Genomic DNA, 14,422 nt, shown 5'->3' with positions numbered 1-14,422 from the left:
CAAGCGTCCCTGGGAGCCCTTGAGGCTACATAAGAAAGCTTGACCACCAGGGGGAGCCACTGGTGTAGGATTTGGAGTCAATCGGAAGTGGATTTATTTGGGAATGAGGAGGGAGAAGAGATTCTTCTCAAAACAGACTTGTTTGATGACTGAAAGAATGAAGTCTAGGAAATGTTTTAGAACATGGTCACTTCTGGAGAGACCTGCATGCAGTAGATTGCACTTCACATTTTGTAAGACAGCGCTTTACAAAGCTACAGCCTTTGCCGCGAAAGCTGCTGCTAATTGCACAATAGAACCACGCGACACTAAGGCATCAACCACGTATTTAAAGGTAGTGGGGTTTTTTTTAAAGATTGGCACCTGCGCTAACATCTGTTGCCAATCTTCTTTTTTTCTTCTTCTTCTTCTCCCCAAAGTCCCCCATCGTCCCCGTCCTCCCTTCCCCCCCCCCGCCCCATAGTTGTCTATTCTAGTGTGAGTGCCTCTGGCTGTGCTATGTGGGACGCTGCCTCAGCATGGCCTGGTGAGCAGTGCCATGTCCACACCCAGGAGCCGAACCAGTGAAACCGTGGGTCGCCAAAGCAGAGCGCACAAGCTTAACCACTTGGCCACGGGGCCAGCCCCAGTATTTAAATATTTTGATAGAAGATCCAGATCTCTGAGAAACAACAGGTTGTCTGGGTGCACATGCCCATTTATAAAGCTTTTTGTGGGGCCTTGGCCCTCAATGGGGAACACTGGCCAGGAGCCCTGATCCCACCGAGGTGCTAGATGAAGAAAGGCGAACAAGGTCTTTTCCCTGAAGCAACCAGTTGCCTCACTGGGGGGCTGCCAGGGCCGACGGCCACATGTTGGACAGCTGCAGGTCAGCGGTGCTCACCATGGTCGCTGCTCCCCATCTCCGGGGCGGGGGAGGGCGGGAGGCCAGCCCTGGCCAACTTCTGTTACTCGGGCTGCCGATGCCGAGGCTGGAGCCGATATGGCAGGAGGCTCTTGAGGACACATTCTGGATCTCCATATGGGACTTGGATGACCGCCACCAACCAGCCTTAGCAGTTCCCAGAATTCTCTGAAGTGGACAAAGAAAGAAGTGAAACATTTGCCTCACAGCTGACGTCAACACACAGTCTCTTTCTGAAAATGCCCGAGAAAAATGTTCAAAACAAACTGAACCCACTCTGCTCTTTATAAGGTAAATAAATCAGCTTCATGGTAGAGAGAGCATACACATGGGGGAAATAAATCCCATCTTTTCTGGCCTGGGGGCGGAAGTAGAAGGAGGAATGCAGGGAGGAGGCCAAGGGGATCAGAGGAGGCAGGAGAGCAGCAGAGCACAATCTGAGAGCAGAGATCCTGCAGCCAGGCCACCAGGGCTCCCAGACCTGCGCCACCCTCTCCCACAGGGCTGTGTGATCCTGGGTGAGACTCTCAACCTCTCTGTGCCTCAGTTCCCATGCCTGTTAGATGTGAATGATAACAATACCTCTTCCTCATAGGGTTGTTATGAGAATTAAATCATGCAAAGCACATATTAAGCCTCATCTAAATATAGACTAGTATGCTCACGTGTGTGAGATAAATCAGGGGTGCCCAAGGGAAGGAGCATTTCCACCCAGATTCCCATGGAGGACTCTGGAGGAAGCCTCTCAGGCAGACGGGAAATTTATGGAGCATGTTGTTAGCGGGGGAAGAGGCTGCTTTCTAGCTTTCCTGGGTGACCCTGATACACAGACAGGACCCAGAAGTAGTGGAGAACCTAACAGGAAATCCAGCCTGAGTGATTCCCTGTGGCCAGGCCTCTGTGCCAAGGACGTGGGGTTGGCAGCCATATCTCAGAGGACTCCAGCATGCCACCGAAACTGAGGGGAGCCAACAGCGACAAGGTCGTGAATTAGAGCAGCTCCAGGCTTCATCTGGGACCACTGACAGGACAAATGTCGGCACCCCAGGACTGGAGGAGGCGGGGGTTCCACGTTCCTTCCCAGAAGAAGAGCATCCAGGCTTCCTGGCCTCCAGCTCCCTGCCACCTTAGAGGGAAGCAGGGAACGAGGAAGCATGAGACTCTGAGCATTTTACCCAAAGGACAGCCTAAATATCTGCTAAAGAGGCTGTTTGGTTTACAGGGTTGGACAATTAATTTTGCCCGCCCACCAGCTGGTATGTGTATGCAGGAGTGGGAGGAGGTGCTGGTCTGCAAAGGCAAGCAGGTTGACTACAGACAGAACAAATAAGCTGCATTTTCTCTGCACAACAGTAGGTGGCCCCAGGTAATTGTATGACCCTGATAGGCAGCCAAGCGTGAGAATGTGCAACATGCTCATTTCTCTCCTTCCCAATGTCTTCATTGGAAAAGTCGTGATCTACTTAGTGCCTATACATTGAGGTTTCTGTCACACATCAAGTCTCCTTTCCAGGGGCCCTGGTGGCAGAAGGAGCCCATGTCCTCTGGGCTGTGAGGGTCGGAGCAGAGGAGCAGTTTGCACAGCCTGGTTAGGAGTGGGAGGGACGGGGCCAGGTCCTGGGAGGAAAAGGAAGCAAAAAAAAAGAAAAGGAACTAACAGTGAAAAGGGGCTGGGCAAGAGGGAGAAAGGAGATGTTAAAAAAACAAACCAACACAAACTCAGCACAAGAGCATGAAGCTAATAAAAAAAAATGAAACGGTAGCAGGAAAAACAGGGATCCTGAAATTGGAATCACAAAGAAACTACAGTGCGAAGAAAAGCAGACAATGTGCAAGAATAAGGAGTGAAGAAAGGAAGAGGGAAGGGGAGGTGGAGGGAGCCGAGGGAAACGCTAAGTGAAGGAAGCAGGGCCAGTGGCCAGGGGAAGGAGCTAGGGCGAGGATCAGAGCTGGGTCTCGACTGCCCGCGAGCCTAGCAGAACCGGGAGGAGGAGAGCAGATGGCCAAGGAAACCAGGGGGACGTGGGGCCAGAGGTGAGTGCAGGCAAGGAGATGCGGGAGGATGAGGGACCAGCAGGAGAGAGCAGGCGATGAGGAGGAGGGGACGGCTGAGCCCTCTCTGCAGCCCGGCTCTGGCTCAGCGCAGGCCTTTCCGGAGGGCAGACCCTGATAGAAAGATTACCCACTCCTAGGATGGCCTTTCTCCCGGAGCAGCCTGCCCTTGCCTTAAACTATTCGGATGGTGCACACAAATGTCACACCGCCCCACACTGCTAGCTTAGTTCTCCTTTCTTTTAACTGGAGAGTGAAGGCTCCGATGCAGGGTGTCAGGTTGGGAACCGACAGGCTGCACCATGACTTGTGTGGCTGGGCACTGTCGCCTTCCTGGGCGCCTTCCTCCTCCATATATATATAGATATATAAAGTATATTTTATGACTATGTTGTTATAAAGGCAAATATATTCATACTATACATTAAAAATTTTTCTTTAGTCTAAAAGTTCTTTTTTTCCCCTTCAGATTTTAGAAGAGATTAAACTATTTTTGTGAGCCACTGCAAGTATTGTGGGCCCTGGGCCTTGTTGCTACTGCACCGACAGATAAGTCAGCCCTGGAGACACAGGATAATAAACACTAAAAATATACAAAGAGATTAGATGAAATATTTATATTAATGTGAGCCAGGGTAAGTGCATTGGGTCAGCAATGACTGCTGATCACGAGAATTCCACGGTTACCGGAGCCATGGTTTTTGAGGTGCTGATATATACTGTTTAGTGCTTACTGTGCTGGGCACTCTTCTGAGTGTTTGGGATATATGCAAAGTTTCACCAAATCTGCATGAGCCCCTTTTGTTATCCCCATTCTACAGATGAGGACAAGGAGCTCAGAGAGGCCCATCACTTGCCCAAGTAGACGAGGACCCATGTTTTTGATATCCTGCTAATCTGAGGAGAGCTGCCTGGACCCTGGCTGTTATGTGAATGAAAACACTGTCTTCACCCATTCATTCACTTGGTCATTTCTCCTTTATTTCATTAGGTCAAAATATATTTATTCAGTCCTACTCTGGGTCAGGCACTGAGCTGGGCCCAACAGTTGCAATGGCAAGAGAACAGACCCAGTCCTGTTGCGCATACGGCTCACGCCCTCGTGGGAAATATGGACCTAAACAAAAGACCGCCCAAACATAATATTGCAAACTGAGGTGGATGCTATGAAATACAGAATGCAATGAAAGCATATAGCATCAGACTCCAATCTAGTCTTGGGGTCAGAGAAGGCTTCCCTGGGGAGTTAAAATTCCAAGTGAGGTCTCAGGGTAAGTAAGTTGATTAGGTAGACAGACAGTGGAACCACAGGTGTTCCAGGCAGAGCCAACAGCATGGGTCTGCTGCCCAGGATATAAAACCAGCCCTCAAGAAGATTCCAAGGACTCTGGTAGAACCAGAGTCCAGTGGGAAGAGACAAGGAATCCATGGAAATAAGCAGTGATGAAGTGATGCTGAGAGAGATGTGTGGAGCCTCCGAGAAATAGGAGGGAAAGCACTGGGCGCTCTGCATGGAGGACTGTCCATTGCAGAGCCGTGAGGGCCGTGTCCTGGCGTCGCTGAAGACTTCAGGGATACCAAGAGTCAGTTCTGTGAACAGAGTCTAATATGCAAGAACTCACTATGATCTTCTCATAAAATGACCAGAGCCCTACGAGAGGCTACAATAGGTGAGACCTGTAGAGCCATCAAAGGCTGTATAATGACACAGTGGGCGAAATAGAAGAGCAAGTGTGTGCAGGGGTGAGGTGATGGCTGGCGCAACTGAAGAGATGCTGTGCCTTGCAGACTGGCACCAAGCGCTGACCCCTTTCTCATGTTACTGTCTGTAGAGTCTCTTGTTGAGGAATAAAGATGGCAGCATGCGTAATACACAGGACTGCAATGCCTTGAAGTCTCCAGATGGGGGCCGCGTGCCAGTTCCCTTCACAACACATCCTCTTATCCATAGATGTTGATAACCTTGAGAACTTAAAAGAAAGAACTTCATTCGGTGAAGACCAGTAAAGCCCATATTATTATCTGACCACAGATAATCATAATGCTCAGATGTTCATTCTAAAAAGAAAAAGACTGCCTAGAATATGTAAGATTTATTCTCTATATTTTATGTTTTCTTTACAGAAATTTGCAATTTAAAATTTAAGCCATGTGGGTTATTCATCAAGCCAAGTGAGATTATAAAAATGAAACATTCAGTACAGTTTTTCAGAAACTGCTATGAAATCTTCTTGCTTATTTTTCAAGGCAAGATCCATGTCTGAATCCTTCTGTATCAGCTCCTGAGCAACACAAGTGAGGAACTCCCAGGGGGCTGTACTTTTGTCCAAAATGCTGAAATGTGATCTTACAGGTATCGTTTCACGGAGAACAATACTAGAATTTCTATACTTGTTTTATCTACTTCATAATAGCTTTTGAAATGCTCAAAATAACAGGACTTTTTCATTTACTCTTTTTTTTATGAAGTGCAGGATGGGATCTGTCTTTATTTAAAATTTTGATGTTTTTTTTCATTAATTCTGCTTCAAGTACCCACCTATCTTCTTGGCAGGAAGCTTAATTTCTGCCCCTTTCCACATGAGCTGTTGTAGGGGCTCATCATAGTCAAAAGGAAGTGGGTCCAACTTCCCCATCCCAGTGGAGAGAGCAGAGGTGTGGGACCACCCACAACTGCCCTGCATCTTGCTGCTCCTCGGGCCAGTTGTGAAATTTGTTGTCAGCTGCCCTGGGGAGTTCAACAGACGGTCCTGGTTCTGTGCTGTGGCACGTTTGGGTCTGGTCCCCTGGTTTCTTCAAAGGAGCATGCTGCACACTCTTTACTTCCTGCACATGGTCATCTCCCTGAGTGCCCAGGATGACTGTGCAGGCGTTCTCATGATGGTCGGCTCTTTGTGGCTACCTCCTTGAATTCATGTGGATGGCCATCTCTTGCACGCCCAGGATGCCTCTACAGGAGATCTCAAAATGGTAGCTATTTGTGGTCAGCTCTTTCAGTTTACACACTGTGGCAGGCAAAATAATGCACCGCCCACCCCCCCCCTCCCCCCAGGATATCCACTCCTAATCCTGAGAACCTGTGAGTATGTTATGTTACATAGCAAAGGGGAACAGAGATTGCAGGTGGAATTAAGGTTGCCAACATGCTGACCTTGAAATAAAGAGATTAGCTTGGATTATCTGGGTGAGCCCAATGTAATCACAAAGGTCTTTAGATGGGAAAGAGGGATGCAGATGAGTCAGAACCTAAAGGACAGCGTCATGAGAAAGACTTGACTGGTCGTTGCTGGCTTTGAAGATGGAAGAGTCATGAACCAAAGGATGCTTGCAGCCTCTGGAAGCCGAAAAAGGCAAGAAAATGGATTCTTTCCTAGAGCTTCCAGAAAGAATACAGCTCTGCCAACACCTTGATTTTGGCCCAGTGAGACCCATTCTGGACTTCTCACCTCCAGAACCACAAGATAATAAATGTGTGTCATTTAAGCCACTAAGTTTGTGGTAATTTGTTACAGCAGCAGTAAGAAACTAATGCCCATATATGACCTCCCTGAATTCCCAGGGTGCTGGGACCTGGTTTTCAAGGTGGTAGCTCTCCATGGTCACTTCCTGTGGCTAGCACATGTGGCATCTCCCAGAGGGCCTTGGGGTCCACATCTGGATTTTCAAGGCAATTGGTCTCCATGGTCAGCAATTTGGACTTACATCTGTGGCCATCTCTCTGAGTGCTGGGTGCCCGTGTCTCCAAGGTCAGTCCTTCAGTTCACACACATGGCCATCTCCAGAATCCTAGGGCACTGGGTCATGACTGGTTCTGGAGTCAGAGCTCTCATGTACCCAGAACACCTGTTCCCCTTTCCTTCCCAGGGAGTAGGAACTCAATGCCAGGAGTAGAAACACTTTTCCTTGTAAACCTTCAAAATACAAAGTGTCTAACTAACCCTCTCTGACCCCTGACACTGGAGCTACTCACCAGTTTCCCAAAGGGAGATCATCCTCAGTGCTTCCGGGGGGCCCGACAGCTCGTTCTGAGGTGACTCTCAGGAGCACAAAGTTTCTGTACCTCTCGAGGGGCTGCATCTATCTTTCTGGAAGTGGGAGTAGAGCTAAATGGAAGAGGCCAGACTCAAAAGATTCCATACAGTATGTCCACTAATATAAAATTCTAGAAAATGCCAACTAATCCATAATGACAAAAAAAGGCAGATCAGTGGTTGCCTGGGGCTGTGGGCAAAGGGAGGGCTGGACCACAAAGAAGCAGGAGGAATCTTTTGAGGGTGAGAGAAATGCTCAGTGTCTTGATTGTGGCAGTTTCACCGGTGTATCCATCAGTCAAAATTCATCAAACTGTACATTTAAATAGACACAATGTATTGTATGTAAATTAAACTTCGATGAAGTTGATTTGTAAAAAGGGAAAAGGAGTATTACCCAAAGGAAAATCAAGGAGCTGTTTAAAAAAAAAATTGTCCACAACACAGAGAAAATGGCTGAGGAGGATGTTTTTACCCTCCAGCTGAGTATGCGGTGTTGCTAGTGTGCTTTCTGAACAAAGTTTAAAATTTTGCTTTTTTTCCTGTTACTATCTTTGATAGATAGGAATAATATCCTGCCGCAATACCTCCTTAAAAAACAAAGAAACAAAAACCTTGGAATAGAACAATGGTTCCTAAGATATTCATTAATATCTATTTCAAATCAAGAGCCAACTTTATACTTAGTAGTGAAATTCAAGAAACGTTTTCCATTAGAATAAGGAAAAACTATAATATTTATTTTCCTAAAATTTTCTGGAAATTCTGGCTAAAAAAATAACATCTCAAGCCTAAATAAGAGTTTTATTATTAGCAAGGAGGAGAAAACAGCCCCCTCCCCCCTTCCCTCTTTCCTCACTCCCTCCCTTCCTCCTCTCTGTCGCTATTACCATAGATCCAAAAAACCCAAGAGAGAATCAGCTGAAAACTCTTAGAGCTAAAAAGAGTTCAATAAGGTACTAGGTTACGAAGATATAAAAATCAATAGCTTTCCTGTGTACACAACAACTGGCTTGAAAAAGGAAAAAATATTCCATTAACAACAGCAACAACAAGATGTAAAATAGAGACTAAAAGGCAAACAACGAACTGGGTAAGTACATTTTCTACAAATATGAAAACGGTGCTCTTCTTGATCTAGAAAGTGCCCCCTTACCTCTGTGTCACCCACACCACCCGCCCTCTCCCCTTGCTCATTACATCCCAGCCTCGCTGACTGCCTTTCCGTGGCTGTTCTTCCAGCCGAGTTTTCACATCTGCCTGTCCCTCAGCCTGTACTGTGCCCTCTGTGCTCTGGTACCTATGATATCTCATCTCTTAGGTCTGTACAGCTTCAGAAACGTCTTCCCTGACCATCCTACCTAAAGGACCTCTTCTTCTAGTTGCTTCCGCTCACCCTATTGATTTCCTTCAAAGTATTATACCTATGATTACGGACCTCATCAGTCTGTTTCTTGTTTTCAGTCCAGCTGCTGCATCCCCTCTGCAGCCTTCCTCTTGTGCACTCACTCCGACAGCCTGCAGCCTTCAGAACTCATCCTGTGGTGGGAAGCTCTTCTGAGAGCAGCGAAACCTTGTCCAGAGGCTACATTGTTCTATTTCTCTGCAGGGCAGTCTCATCAAGGAAGGAAAGGTAATTTTTATCTACCCCTCCTGCTTCTGGGAGTTCAAGCCTAAAAACAAACCAACCAGAAATTGCCAAATGCCTCCGCGGACCTCCGTGTTTTCGTTTTGTTTGCCCTTCCCCCATGCAGATAGCGATGCATCAAGAAGGACAGGAGATAATTTCGTTCCCTCCCAGATGGGTAGACCTTTGCTTCCTGGGAGCCATATAATAGCATTTTCATACTTTCAATGTTTTTATATGTGAGTACAAGGCCCCCCAAATGAGAGCACTTTCTAAGTACAGAATAACCTCTAAGCAGGTCTCTGTTGGCTGAAAGTCTTGACCAGTTGAAGGAATTAGGCTGGATTGTCTCCAAAGGGAAGGAAAGGAAAGGCAACTAGGCGGGGATCTTTATCTTTTCTTGAGGTATAGTTTATACATAGTAAATTTCCCTCTTTTTGGCATACAATTCCATGACTTTTGACAAATACAGTTGTGTCATCACCTCCACAATCAAGACATGGAACAGTTCCATTAGCCCAAAATGTCATCCCCTCTCTCTACTCCCAGAAACTGGCAACCACTGCTCTGTTTTCTGTCCCTGTAGTTTGTGCCTTTCCCAGAAGGTCGTTGAAGCAGAACAACACTGCAGGAAGACGTTTGAGTCTGCCTTCTTTTACTTAGCATAATGCATTCGAGATTCTTCCATGTTGTAGACATCAGTATTCAGACCTTTACATTGCTGAGTAGTATTCCATTGTATGGATGTTCTTATTTGGGTTGTTTGCAGTTTTTGGAGATTTTGAATAAAGCTGCTGTAAACGTTTGCTGTCAGATTTTTGAGTGAACACACGTTTTCATTTCCCTTGGGTAAATACCTACGAATGGGATTGCTGAGACACAGGGTAAATATACATTTCACTTACAAAAAACTGCCAAACTAGTTTCCAAAGTGGCTGTGCCATTTTGCATTCCCACCAACAACTGATTTTAGTGTTTTGAGGCTTAAATTGAGGAGGACCGAATCGCCAGGTGTGTTGGATACTTCCACCCCCAACCGGGAATGGGGCTGAGACGTTTAACATCTGATGCTGGGTACCTTAGCCCTGCCTCTCACAGACAGTCTCTAAGGAGGCAGGCCATGGAAGGGCGACTTCCATACTGACTGGGTGTCCTAGACATTACATGCTGATGCCTTGGAAAATTAGGTGAAAGACCTTGTAGCTGACCTTGGCAACCACTGGACTAAGAATCAGGATAGTCCCCTCCTATCCTCCTAACGCTGTAAGCACTAAACTTCTTCTTTGATCCAAGGAGAAGGAAAGAATACTGAAAAATGTCTTTTGGGCAACCTGTGTGGATGGAGCTGAGCTGGGTACGATTTATGGAAATAAAGCAATATGACTCATATCCCGAATGTTTCAGAACATTGTATTAAGCTCCCGGTACATGCCAATCGTTACACTCAGCACTTTACATACATTACTTTCAATCCTTAAAACAACCCAACAAATTAAGCATATGCATCACTTAGCTATCAAATTTAGGTTTCAAAATTGAAGCATAAGATAACGACTCTGCTCATGTTACTACTTTGCTCAGATCCTTTGACAGCGCTCTCTATTTCACATGCCATCTCTTCCCACTTTCCTCCAAGGCTCCGGCCAGCCACTACTGTTTCTTACCCCGGGCCCCTGCGTACGGTATTCCCGCTGCCTGGCAGCCTTTCCCTGCCTCTTCCTCTTTTTCATCTCTGCTCAGTTTTTTATGACCCCCCCTTCTTGTGTCCTCTCCATTGAAGCATTCCCTACTCATCCAAAAGAGTCGATGATTTCCTCCGTGGTCTCTCCGCTGTAGCGTGTACACTCCTGTCTCCTTGGCTGTGAATCTGAGATTAGAGAGATCCCCTTACTTCTGTGTCCAGCAAGGAGTCTGTGCATCCGAGGACAAAATAGCTGTTTTTAGAGCGAGAAGAAGGAAGGGAGGGAGGGAGGAAGAAAGAAGGGGAAGGAGAAAGGGAGAGATGGTTCCTTTTGCAGCCTAGTACCATAGAAAGAAATGGTAGTTTGGGCTCAAAACTGTCAACCAGCTTTGAACGCTCTCATAAAACAATTTCATCTTCAATTTTAAAATGAATACAAAGAGAAATTTTCATAGAACCATCACTTCTAAGACCAGAAAAAACCTTAGAGGTCATCAAAATGTTGCCTATTTCTTGTTTTTCTTTTCTGTTTTTTTTTTTTTAATGTGACCTTAAATGCAGGCCTACTTTCACTACTTTATGGCCTTTTATCTTCATTTCCTTTGTTACCAAGCTCTGTTTATCACCTAGAGTCCTTGCCTTTTTGTAATTTCATTGTGATTGTGTATCACCCATTCTGATCTCTGCCACTTCTGTTCAGATGTTACTGTGAACCCTGCTTTCACTCATGGCGATTTTATCTACCTGTATTAAGGAAACAATATCGTCCATGAAAGACACTCATTTTTAATGCCATGTATATTGTAATAGTATTTTCTAAGTAAACACTTACACTGTATTTTTGTGTGCATGTTTTATTTGTAAATGGAACTTTGTATATACGTGAGGGGAGGGGAAGACAGCAAAATAAAATTTCGTTTATAAAATTAATACAAGTTAGAAGGAGATTGATATTGTCTTCAAGAAATGTCTTCATGAAGCTTGATTTTAACCTGAGCAGCCCATGCATAGCTAAAGACAACCACATTATGAAATACCGATCAGTTACAAAATATCCTTTGGCTCCCTAGCGTGACTATTTAAATGTCTGTACCTTTGACTATGTATTAAAGTCTTTGAGTAAAAATTCTCCCTTCCATAAGTGAAACTAACATACAAAGAGCCCTTGAAGTCAGCTGCGGCTTTGGGAGGGGCCCACCTGGCCAAGTGAGGCAGGAGGAACACACTGGCCACGAGGAGGTGGGTTCCACACCATATCCCTGTACCCCCATTGAGGGCAGAATGTACTAAGCACTCATGGGTGGATCAAACCAGCTGAGAAGTTTTCATGTTTGTCTTTCATAATCCTACATAAATCATAATTTTAAAGAAAAGGGTAAAACAATGAGATTATGTTTTTGGTGTGTTAAATCACTGTTACAACACTGTATGTATGGAAAGTAATTCCTTTTTCCTCTTCAGTTTTGATTTCTTACCTTTCAGAAGTGATGTTTCATAAAAATAGCTGAATAAACAAATAGCATTTAGAAACATTTTGCTTTGAAAAAACTGAACCTTTTGCCTCCTTTTTCTCAGTCTGTCAAATAGCTTACGTTTATGAAGTGCTGGGCAAAATATTGTCCCAGGTGCCAAGGGATATTGCTAAGGAATAGAAATCTTATAGCAGGGGTGAAATGGGATAAACAAAACTGGAAATAAAGCAGCCCCAAATAAATATGATGTCTGATCATTTTAGGGTTGCGCAGGCATAATGGTATTTGAAAAGTGAATCCTAATCCACTTCTTGTCCACTTTTTCAGGCTCAAATTTAGCTACTCCCCATGGACTTCCTGTTCTCCAGCCACATGTTACAGTGGCCTGAGGAGCCCCACTTCCTCAAGCTTCTGGGTCCTTGCAGACGCCCTCCGTCATCCTGGGGTGCCTTTGCATCTTGGATGCCACTTCCTCTGGGGAGCCTTCCCTCATCCACCGCCTCATGCAGGTTAGATCCCCACTCCTCTGGTTCCCAGAGGGCCGTCCACGTACATTTCAGTTTTGTCACTTGCATGAATTGCCAGGTGATTATTTATTAATGTCTGTCTGCCCAAATAGACTTCATTCATTGATCCATTCCTTCAACACACGGCGGTGCTGGGAGAACAAAGTCGAGTCTCGGTACTTCCTGCCCTGAGGTGGCTCACAGGGAGGAGGGGTGACAGATTAGCGCCCCGACAACAACAACGACAGCCCTGTGTGAACAGTGACGTACAGAGATACACCTGGCACACTGCGGCACTGTTCAGGGTGGCTGCTGCCTGGTTTGGAGGCTGCAGAGGTGTCAGGAAAGCTTCAGGGATGGGGAGACGCTCGATCTGAGGCTCAAAGGCTGAGTGATGGTCGGTCGGTCAGGCAAAGTTAGGGAAGGTGGGGAGTGACGCTGCAGGCAGAGGAAATGAGCATCTCGAGGAACCGTGAAAAGAGGAACAGGGAACTACAAACACGTCTGCATGCCAGAGAGCAGAGCACGTACAATAGCAGCAAAGAAAGAGTCTGGGGCAGGTCCGGAGTCCTGCTATGCCAGGCTGTGGAGTATGCACTGGAGTATGTGTCATGGATGCTTGTTCTGAAGGGATGTGAACAGAGAAGCAGCAAAGTATTGCGGGCATTTTGAAAATATTATTCTAGGAATGAGAGAGAGCAGAGTGGAAGGAAGTGAGCCTGGAGGCAGAGTTCCTCCTTTTAAGAGGAAACAAAAGATGAAGCTTTTTGGTGGGGAAACAAGGGTGGGGAACAGCAGGGAGGAAACTGATTGTGGAGATATTTATTTAGATGGAGAGCAGACAGAACAGGTTCATGGAGGAGGTCGAATGCTGACTGCCAAGTGTCAGGGAAACATCAGGAAGAGAAGCCCAGGAGGCAGCTGGACACTGGGAGCTGGAGACCAGGAGAGAAATCTGGGCTGGAGGTAGCAATCTGGGAGGCATCTGTGTGTAGTTCAAAGCTGACGGTGAGATTTCCCAGGAAAAAATATGTCAAGTGTGAAGAGAAGAGGACTGGTGCTGGACCCCTGGGGAACATTAGGTAAGAACAGATTGAAAAAAGAGATCCTGAGAAGAGGGCAACAAGGAAGCAGAGAGGCTGCAGGAACACTTGGTGAGATGATGTCCCAGAAACCGGGGAAGCAGAGTCCAGAAAAGGCGCAGGTGGTCCAGAGCATCACAAGCTGCAGCGGGGGCCCGACTGAGTCAGACTGAGAGGTCCTCAGTACCTTTGGCAACTAGGTGCTCAGAAGAGAGCTTGGTCAATGCAGCTCCCTGGGGTGGAGGGGGCAGAAGTCACCATGCAGATGGCAAAGGGATGAACGAGGAAGGCGGACTCGAAGAACAGGGCACTAGCAAGTGGATGCTTCTCTCCCCAGCAGCTTGACTGTAAAGGGAAAATCAATGGAGAAATGTGGGGTTGAGGGGTTCCTTGGGGGCTTGGAGCACCTCGCACAGCACGTGGCCCACAAAAGGCACTCAAACGTGCATTGACTGAATACAAGTTGAGATGATAGGTCGCTGCATAACTGAGTGACTGGTCAGGGAAGACTTCATGTGTTCTTAAGTTTGAATGACTCATTTATTTATCTTCAGAAGAGATGGCATAGAGGCTACACCAGAGCAGGGAGGAGCAGGAGGCCTGGAAGGGGGGAGGCAGCCCTCGTGTTGTAGGTCTGGAGAGAGTAAAGCGAGGCGAGGCTCACGTGCTGGGAGCAGGCATGTGTGCCCCAGACGGACGGCAGCTTGCAAGGGGAGTAACTGCTGAGGAAGTGGATGGAAGGAGGACAGACAGACGCCCTGGAGAGCAAAGCGGGATGAGAAATACCATTGTAGCCTAATGTTGATCGTTCAGGGGAAGTGGGAAGTCCATCGAAGTGCCCCTTGAATGCCATCAATGACCCAGCCACTAAAACAGTGCGAGTCAATGCTCTGGAGCAAAGACATCTTTTTTCTGCCCTAAACTACACAAGATATCGAGAGAGTAAAGTAACAATGGAAATGGACCTGAATTGGACAGTCTTCACAGCAAAACCGGAGTAATCACACCCTCCCCACAGAGCTGCTGTGAGAACCACAGGTGAAATCCTTTAAAGGAGCCAGGGAGGC

The 14,422-nt window shown here is 46.6% G+C and overlaps 1 long non-coding RNA gene across 4 annotated transcripts; it reads right to left on the bottom strand.

The window, feature by feature from the left end:
• Nucleotides 1–548: 548 nt before the first annotated feature.
• On the bottom strand, nt 549–8,608 carry LOC111771420 (uncharacterized). Of its 4 annotated transcripts, XR_011434366.1 has the most exons (4): nt 8,426–8,608; nt 6,927–7,041; nt 5,496–5,930; nt 3,916–4,926 (listed from the first exon to the last, which is right to left on the bottom strand). It is a non-coding gene; the product is annotated as an uncharacterized lncRNA (long non-coding RNA). The 4 variants fall into 4 exon arrangements; XR_002805245.2 differs by lacking the exons at nt 3,916–4,926; nt 5,496–5,930 and adding an exon at nt 549–1,072 and having other exon boundaries at nt 8,426–8,603; XR_011434368.1 differs by lacking the exon at nt 5,496–5,930 and having other exon boundaries at nt 8,426–8,565.
• Between the last annotated feature and the right edge of the window lie 5,814 nt (nt 8,609–14,422).

This window comes from Equus caballus, chromosome 31 (assembly GCF_041296265.1).
Source record: "Equus caballus isolate H_3958 breed thoroughbred chromosome 31, TB-T2T, whole genome shotgun sequence".
In the NCBI taxonomy this organism is placed as follows: domain Eukaryota; kingdom Metazoa; phylum Chordata; class Mammalia; order Perissodactyla; family Equidae; genus Equus; species Equus caballus.
The sequence above is the reverse complement of the archived record's forward strand: the minus strand, read 5'-3'. Positions and strand labels throughout refer to the sequence as shown.